Below are 9,892 nucleotides of genomic sequence, written 5' to 3'. Positions count from 1 at the left end.
CCCCATGTTCCCAAGGACTCCCTCAGCCCATTCCGTGATCCCACATCCCAGTGGGATGGGACTGGGCAGCCCCTGCTCTCTTGCACTTGGATTTGAAGCAACAAAATTCATCCCACAGGGAAACATCCTAAAAAATCCTCTCCCTGTCCCCACCATCACAGGGACACCTTGGGAAGGTCTCTGCCCAAAAACAAGGAGTGTGGGATGGGGGATCCTGATCCAGGATCCTCTCCTTGCCCCAGCATGGACACCAGGACACTCAGCCCTGGCACAAACATTCCCAAAGCAGACATGGAACAGGCAGAAATTCCCTTTCAGTCACTATCCTGGGATTTATCAGTGCAAGAGGGTGGGGAGACCTTGGAATGGAATTCCCAGATTTGCTGGGGCTGCCCCTGGATCCCTGGCAATGTCCAAGGCCAGGTTGGACAATGGGGCTTGGATCCACCTGGGACAGAGGGAGGTGTCCCTGGGTGGAACAGGATGGGCTTTAAGGTCCCTCCAATCCAAACCATTCCATGATTCCACAATTCCTATGGAGCAGCCAACATACAACCACTGCTCTAGAGGGACCTGCAGGAGTTTTGCCAGCAGGATCCCGTCCTCCGGCTGCATCCTCACACCTGCAGCAGGAACAGCCCAAAGGGCATTTATGGGAGCCACGTTCCCTGCCTGCTGCTGGCATTCCCAAAGCAGCTCCTGCAGGATTCTGGGGCATCCCTGGAAGTCTCTGCACAGAACTTCAGAGGGAGCACAGAGGGTCTGGAAACCCTGGCTGGGAGTGGGCTGGAATGTTCCCTAATTCCCTGAGCTCATCCCTGTGTGGGGAAAGTGGGCCATGCACAGAAGGACCAGATCCTGCAAACACCTCAGACTTGGGGACAATTTCATGGGATCATGGAATGGTTTGGGTTAAAAAGGACCTTAAAGATCCTGTTCCACCCCATCCTTGGGCAGGGACACCTCCCACTGTCCCAGGTGGATCCAGCCTGGCCTTGGGCACTGCCAGGGATCCAGGGGCAGCCCCAGCAAATCTGGGAATTCCAGCCCAGCCCCTGCCCACCCTCCCAGCCAGCAATTCCTTGCCAAGATCCCAGCCCAATCTCCCCTTTCCCAGTGGGAGCCATTCCCTGGCTCCTGTCCCTGCAGGCCTTGTCCCCAGTCCCTCTCCAGCTCTCCTGGAGCCCCTCCAGGGACTCTGAGCATTCCCTGGAGTTTTCCCTTCTCCTGGTGAATATTCCCATCTCTCCCAGCCTTTTCCCATGGTAATGGTGTTCAGGCCCTCTAATCCTTTCCAATCATTCACATTTTCCCTCGGAAAAGTCCTGGTGCAAAGAAATTTGTCCCAGTTTTCCCAATCTCCACAGTCAAGGTCACTCATCGAGCCTCAGGCAGACAAATCCATCCACAAACTCCCGATCTGCAGCTGCTCCTGGTCAGCCGGGAGAAAATGGGAGATCAAAGATCTGCCATGGAGAGGATATGGCACCTCTGATCCCACACCTGTGCCTATGCGGGATTCCAGGCAGGAACAGCATTCCCAGACCCACCAAAGCCACACAGCCACAGCCCAGCTCTGGGAATCCCAGCCTGGGCAGTCTGGACTTCATGGCAACACCAAAGCCTGGTTTTAAGCTGGCTTGGAGAGGTTTTCCTTTAAAATAAAGTAAGGAACTCAGAGAAATTTGGAGCAATCTGAATTCTCAAAGCTCTCCTGACTAAAGAGAGGTGTTGGACACATGGAACATGGAATGTCTTGGATTGGAAGGATTAAAGCCCAGCTTATCCCACCCCCTGCCATGGGGCACATCCCCCCATCCCAGGCTGGACACTCCCAGGGATGGGGCAGCCACAACATCTCCCAAAAAACAGCTTCTCCAAAGATTTCAGATCCAGAGTTACCTGAGGATGGTCACGTCATGAGGCTGGGAGGGGGAAAAATGGATCTCCATGGGATTTCCAAAGGTGGAGTTTGGAGGCAGATGGATTCTCCTTGGTGATTTCCCCACTATCAGGATGGATGATGGAAATCTGGGAAGAGTTTGCATCCCAGATTATTAAAAGGAAGATGAGTTAAGGAATGATTTTTAGGGAAGCATGGATAAATTATTCCTGAGGCTGCTCAATAATTTTATCAAAAACCAGGATCTGGCTTGATCCCATCCCACAAACTCTTTCCCAAGAAGTGAAATCCAGATCCTGCAGGAATCCTTACCCCAAAGGTGAAAGGCAGAGCAGGAATGAATGTCTGGGAGTCAGAAAAATTCCAAGTGGAACAGACAATGATGAAGCAGGGAAGCGATGGATTCTCCTGATTTCTTCAAGATGGGAATTTTCCCTGGGAAACTCCTGTGGAATTCCTGCATCAAGGCACAACACAGGTAAAAAGGTAAACTGGATCCATCCCTGGTCTCGGGAAAACATCCACACAAAGATGGGGATGGCTCAGAACCCAGCAGGAGAGACGGGAAAGGGGAGCAGTTCCCAAATAAACTCAGTTTGGAGGGAATCCTTGGATAACCTGGGGTGCAAGGGACCTGCAGTGGGCACCTCATCCCATCAGCTGCCCAGGAAGGGACAATGATCCACAGGAAATGGGGAATTCTGGGATGGGACAATGATCCACAAGAGATGGAGAATTCTGGGGATGGGACACAGGAGACGGGGAATTTTGGGGACTGGGAATTTTGGGGTGGGACAATGATCCACAGGAGATGGAGAATTTTGGGGACGGGACAATTATCCACAGGAGATGGGGAAATGATCCATGGGAGATGGAGAATTTTGGGGATAGGAAAATGATCCACAGGAAATGGAGAATTTTAGGATGGAATAATGACCCACAGAAGATGGACAATTTTGGGGACGGGACAATGATCCACAGGAAATGGGGAATTTTGGGATGGGACAACCCAAGGAAGATGAGGAATTTTGGGATGGGACAATGATCCACAGGAGATGGGACAATGATCCACAGGAGATGGAGAATTTTGGGATGGGACAATGATCCACAGGAGATGGACAATGTCACAGAATGGGGAAATTCGGGTGGGACAATGATCCACAGGAGATGGAGAATTTTGGGGACGGAACAATTATCCACAGGAGATGGGGAAATGATCCACAGAAGATGGGGAATTCTGGGGATGGGACAATGATCCACAGGAGATGGGGAAATGATCCATGGGAGATGGAGAATTTTGGGGATAGGAAAATGATCCACAGGAAATGGAGAATTTTAGGATGGAATAATGACCCACAGAAGTGACATTGGGACGAAATGATCCAAGGAGATGGGACAATGATCCACAGGAGATGAGGAATTTTGGGATGGGACAATGATCCACAGGAGATGGGACAATGATCCACAGGAGATGGAGAATTTTGGGATGGGACAATGATCCACAGGAAATGGGGAAATGATCCACAGGAGATGGGGAATTCTGGGGATGGGACAATGACCCATAGGAGATGGTGAATTTTAGGGATGGGTGGGACAAAGCCATTAATTAATTAATTACCCCTGGGGGGCTCCAGGGCTTTATCAGCAGTACCTGACAATGGCTCTTGCTGAGACTCCAGGGGTGGCTCAGACAATTCCAACATTCCAGATGCTGTAATCCCTAATTAATTGATCCCAAGGGCCTTCCCTATAGATCAGCCTCCCCCATCTCGAACAGCAGGATGGCTCTGGGTTCTCTCTGGATCCATTTGTCCTGCTTTTCCGTGGACAAACACTGGTTAATTTTCCAGGAGTAACCTGATCCATCAATTTCCTCACTCCAGATTTGTCCAGAGGCCCCTTTCCCGCCCCATGGAGCGCATCCACCCAGGGATGAATGTCCAGCAGAGGAAATGTTCTGCTTTATTAATAGACGCAATAATGGCTTAATGAGGCTCCTGCAAAAGCCATTCTGCTGCTCCTGGGTTTGAATAAACCCCGGCAGGAGCAGCTCTGGCTCAGCCAGAGGCAGAGCTCGGGAATGGGAAACGCCGGAGTGTCCGGCCCCGTGACGTGACGGGAGCCCAGGACACCCACGACATCCTCCCCTGGGATTGGGATGAGGCTTTGTGGTCGAGCCCAGCCCTTGGAGCGAGCCAGGCTTAACCCACAGCGCTGCCAGTGCTTCCCTATCCTTCACTTTCCCAACCTTTTCCCTCCTTCCCAAGTCTCGGGTTGCTGTTGATAATTGCTGCCCCGAGATGTGCAGGATGTCTCTGCTTCGGCCCGCGCAACTGAAGAACGAGTCTGGACTCCTCACTTATCGCTCTTGAGGTTGTTTATTAATTCTTATCTATAAAATTTTCTTTCTGCCCAGCCGAGGTCTGCTCAGCAGGGCAGCCACAGGCACTCTGTGTTGTCCTTTTATACTACAAACGATGTATATCATATTTACACTTAATTCCCAATACCTATCACCTGTGTTAGACAGTGCACTTCTACTCTAGACCAATCCCAAAGTGCCAACATCACTGCAGAAAATGGAGAACAAGAAAAAGAAAGAAGAAGGACTGGACAGGCCTTGATTCCTCCATCTTGTCCCCCATAACCCCTGTATGAAAAATCCTAAAATCTACATTTTCACCCTGTGATCATTTTGTTATTGCACCATTCAAACCTGTGTGACGTTCATGGCCTCATACAAAGCTGGTAACTTGCTCCAGGGGTCACAATCAAATCCCCAGGTGCTCTGGGCTGTGTGCCAGGGTCTCTGAGCCCCTGATGGGGTCCTCGGCAACTCTGGACATCCAGAGGGATGCGCTGAGTTCCAACACCCAAGTGCTCTCCAGGCCAAAGCACCAGGAGAGAAGATCCCACTTCAGATGGATTGTCCCTTTCTGGGCAGACAAGGGATCACTGCAGGTCCTTCCACTCCAAATTGTCCAATTATTCCCTCCAAACTGAGTGTATCTGGGAGCTGCTTCCCTTTCCCGTTTCTCTATCTGGGTACTGAGCCATCCCACCTTTGTGTGGATCAACTCCACTGTTTTCCCAGGATCAGGGATGGATCTGGTTTAACCCAAAACAAATGTGCATTTATGTGGGAGAATGCTTCTTCCACACAGGAGTTGTGTGGGACACACATCCCTCCTGGATTTACCTGGGGGCTACAGAATAATCCTGGTGCTCCACCAGGCCAGGACCTCCCAACCAACTCCTAGACCCAGCCTAAGGTTTAGCCAGGAAAGGTTTCCATCTCTACCTCCCCTATTCTTCCCAAGCTTTCCTGGAATAATTTGGGTTGGAAGGTGATTATCTGGTCCAGCCTCCACATACACAAAATCCCAGGATCACTGAGGTTGGAAAATCCCTCCAGGATCGTCGAGTCCAAGCTGTGCCTAATTCCACTTTGCCACTGAGTACCACACACAGGAATTCCTTGGACACTTTCAGGGATGAGGACTCCAAACCTCCCTGGGCACTTCCAAGGCCTGACCACCCTTTCCATGAGGAAATTCCTGCTGGTGTCCACCCTGAGGCCGTTCCCTCTGCTCCTGTCCCTGTTCCCCTCCTGGCAGGAGCCGTGCAGAGCCACAAGGGCCCCCTGAGCCTCCTTTGCTCCAGGCTGAGCCCCTGCCCAGCTCCCTCAGGGATTCTCCAGCCCCTTCCCAGCTCCCTCAGGGATTCTCCAGCCCCTTCCCAGCTCCATTCCTGCCCTGGCCACGCTCCAGCCCTTCCATGTCCTGCACTGAGTGGCCCAGAACTGGACACAGCCCTCAGCAGTGCCCAGCACAGAGGGACAATCCCTTCCCAGATCCTGCTGGACACCATTCCCAATCCAAGTGCCCACCTGGGCTGATGTTCACAGATCCCAGGATATTCCCTTTCCCTCCCTGCACATTCCTGGCCGTGCTGAGAGTCAGGAATTCACTACAGCAGGACACCAGAGGTGCTCCTGCATTTCACGGATATGCAAGGAGCACATCCCAGTTTTTTGGGGTAATTCCCTGCAATCCCCCCCTCAAGCATGTCCCAAAAATCACCTTTTCCTCCTTGGAGCCAAGCGAATCTGTGAGGCTGTAATTAGGCAAATATTGTTCAAGGAAAAGGGATCTGGGAATGTAGACTAAACACAGCTCCCATGCCAGAGAAAACTGCTCCTCACCCTGGAAAAGGAGTTCTCATTCCATAACAAACGCTCCAGCTCGATAACTCAGGACAAATATACAGAAATACAGATCCCATCTACTTTTATAATGGGGGGAAAAAAGCATGGAAAGGCCTGATCCAGCTTCCAGCACTGGAAAAAAAAGACATCCATTGGTTTTGCCCAGTGCTGGGGGAGGACATGGAATTGTAACACAAACTGGAAGATTCTGGGAATATCATTTGGGATATGGGGCTTGATTATTAAAAGGGAATTCTCAACTATTGAAAGGGAATTTTTTGACTACTGAAAGGGAATTTTTGACTACCAAAAAAGGGGAATTTCCAACTACCAAAAAACAGGAATTTTTCCACTACCAAAAAAGGGGGATTTTCCAACTACCAAAAAAGGGGAATATTTCCACTACCAAAAAAGGGGAATATTTCCACTACCAAAACCGGGGAATTTTCTGACTACGAAAAAATAAAAAGGGGAATTTTTGACTACCAAAAAAAGGGAATTTTCTCAGTGTGAGCGAATGGATTGCTTAAGCTGCTGCCTGGAATCCTCAGGGAATGTTCAGGTTTGAAGTCCCAGGGATTAGAGGATACAGCCAGAGGAGGGGATTGTCCTGCTCTGCTCTGGGGCAGCTTTGGGCACCACCACCCAAGACAGATCCAAAACTCTTGGAGAGCTCCCAAAGGAGGGACACAAGGATGGGGAAGGGTCAGGAGGAGCCACGTGAGGAATGGATGAGGGCACGTGGAATGTTCAGCTGGAGAAAAGGAGCCCAAGGGAGATCCATTGGGATCTGCAGCTCCCACCTCTGTTCCCTGTGACAGGATCCAGGGAATGGCTGGAGCTCCTCCAAGCAGGGTTAGGCTGGAAATCAGGAAAATATTCCTCATCCAGAGGGTGGTGGAGCACTGGAACAGCTCCCCAGGGAATGGCCACATTCCCAAGGCCGCCAGAGCTCCAGGAGCATTTGGACAACACCCTCATGGACAGGGTGGGATTGTTGGGATCATCCTGGGCAGGGAAGGAGTTGGATCCATGATCCCTGTGGGTCCCTTCTGGCTCAGGATACTCCAGGATTCTTTACCTTAAGGGAATTTCACATCACCTCTCCATGTTTGGGAATTCCACACTGACCAAGACCTTTCCCAAGGTCTCCATTGTGAGGACCTGGCCCTGTATCCACATGGATCTTCCCAGTCTTTGGAACATGGAAGGAACAATTCCTGGTTTTCACATGGATAACCAATGGCATTCCTGGCAGTGGCAGCTGGAATTGGGGGATTGTTAAGGTCCCTTCCAAATCATTCCATGTTTTTATGAGGATGATTCCATGAAAACCTCAGGAACTTCTGTGAAACCATGCCCAGGAACAAACGTGGAGCCTCACAGGGATGTTGTAGCCTAACCTGCCCCTCGTTCCCTAATTTTGGGTCTCTCCACTGCGGATTATTCCCAAAAAATCCACACAAATCAACCGAGACTCCAGCCACAGCCTCCAAGGTTCCCTGATCCTCCCTTTCCCACATTTTCCCATGCAAACCTTTCTCATTTGTGTTTTATCCCATCAAAAATCCCATGTCAGCAGTTAAATAAATAATCAGGGAAATGCTCCAAGTCAGGATTTTGGTGCAATCATCTCTTGCAAAGGGAAATTTTCATTTGTAGCCTGGGATAAAATCAAAATCCTTCATTCTGAGTGCAGAGGGAGACCTTGAAAAGGGGAATATTTGCCAGAAATCCATTTACTATTTCAGCACTTCACATCCTGCTTGCTGTCACAGTTTATCATTTTTAAAATTCCAGATCAAGCACCGAGGCCATCCAGGTACTCTGAGTTATTACCCCAACACTTTGGAAGATTTATTGGGATTTATTTTAGGGTTTCATCCAGTTTGTCTCAGGACGTCAGAATGGAATTAGATGCACAAAGAATTCTGAGCTCCTTTCATGTCAGGAGCCTAAAATTGGAATGTGAATCCTCCATGGAATGATTTGGGTGGGAAGGGATCTTAAATCCCACCCCATCCACAAGCAGGGACGCCTCCCACTGTCCCAGGTGGACTCAACCTGGCCTTGGGCACTGCCAGGGATCCAGGGGCAGCCACAGCAAATCTGGGAATTCCAGCCCAGCCCCTGCCCACCCTCCCAGCCAGCAATTCCTTGCCAAGATCCCAGCCCAATCTCCCCTTTCCCAGTGGGAGCCATTCCCTGGCTCCTGTCCCTGCAGGCCTTGTCCCCAGTCCCTCTCCAGCTCTCCTGGAGCCCCTCCAGGGACTCTGAGGATTCCCTGGATTTTTTCCTTCTAGAACTTTCTATTTTATTCTATTCCAAGGCACCTTCCATGTTTTAATTCCAGCCAAGACCAGAGCACGGGATTCACCAGGACTCCTAAAATATTCTGGAGAAAAACTCTGCCAAGAAACCACCTGGAAATCCATCACTTTCTCCCATTTCTCTCCTTTCTATAATTCCTGTAAATGTTATTTAAGGACACTGCAGGATTTTAGCTCAGCTCTAAATTTTAAATAGCAAAATAGCTCTCTTTTTTGGAATGGGCTGAGCCTGGAGATTTTCTGGTGAAATCCACATTTTAAGAAGACACAAGGCCACTCCAGAATCCCATTTGATTTTCCAGGAGCCAAAATTCCCTTTTGTGTTCAGAAGGGGAAAAAAAAGAAGATGAAAAGAGGAGAGGAAAAAAGAGGAAAAAAGAGGAAAAAAAACAATCCCTGGATGCATTCACACACCTTTCTCTGCTCTCACACACAACCTTTAAAAAGAAACTTTCCAAGAGTTCAGCTCGAGTTAAAACCAAGGGAGTAACGTGAGCCCGGGAGCCGGCGCCGAGTGGAAAGAACACGGAGTCCGAAGGACCTGAGCCGGGATCCAGTGGCTCCCGTGAGGCCATCCCAAAAAAACCCTCTCCCTGCTCCTGCTGGAGCGCAGCGAGACACCTCATCCCACGGCAGGGGTGGTGCAGCGCCTCGCTGACAGCCGTAAATACCAATAAATTATAAATAAATCCAAATGGAGGGAGGGGAGCGGAGAGATCCCAAAAGGAAATGACCTGCCCTGCTCGGACTGAGGGTGACAGATGGGATTTTTGGGGTTTGGATGGGACAGAAAATTAAAATTAAAATTTCAGGGAAAAAGCCTTCCCTGACTTCCCATGAGACGAGGGACGGAGCCCTTCCAGAGAAGTCTATCCAAGAGATTTTGCCCATCCATCCAAGGGATTAGTCTTTAACCAGACCTCCCAGCAAAGGGAGGGGAGCGGATAAATCCCGAAAGGAAATGACCTGCCCTGCTCGGACAGAGGTGACAGACGGGGTTTGGATGGGACAGAAAGGACGGGGAGGTGACACAAGAGCGGCGATGAGCGCAACCCAAGGGTGGAGTTTGGCCACAGCCAGGGCAGAGCCGGCAAAATCCTGGCTGGCAGGACGCATCCAAAGTAGGGAAAGAGCGGCCACAAAGCTCTGAAGGGAGGGAGAGGAGCCTCGGAGCCCCGGGCTGGGCTTTCACGGTCACATTTTCCAGCCAAAGCTCCGCTCGTTCCCGCACTTGCCTTGGGATGTCATCGCTGGAAGCAACATCCTGTTCTCCACAGCTCCCACCGAGGCCAGGCCTCCATCAGGGCTCTATTTATGGGGAAGAGAGGAAGGAGACAGAAGCCAATTACTTCGCTAATTGCCTAATTACCCTAAGCACTCCCAGCCCGCTCCTGAGCGGCTGCAGCTGCGGCTCCCACCAGGAGCTTGTCCTGGCACATCTCATCATCCAAA

The sequence above is a fragment of the Zonotrichia leucophrys genome, chromosome 4 (assembly GCF_028769735.1).
Source record: "Zonotrichia leucophrys gambelii isolate GWCS_2022_RI chromosome 4, RI_Zleu_2.0, whole genome shotgun sequence".
In the NCBI taxonomy this organism is placed as follows: Eukaryota; Metazoa; Chordata; class Aves; order Passeriformes; family Passerellidae; genus Zonotrichia; species Zonotrichia leucophrys.
Note: the sequence above shows the minus strand (reverse complement) of the source record.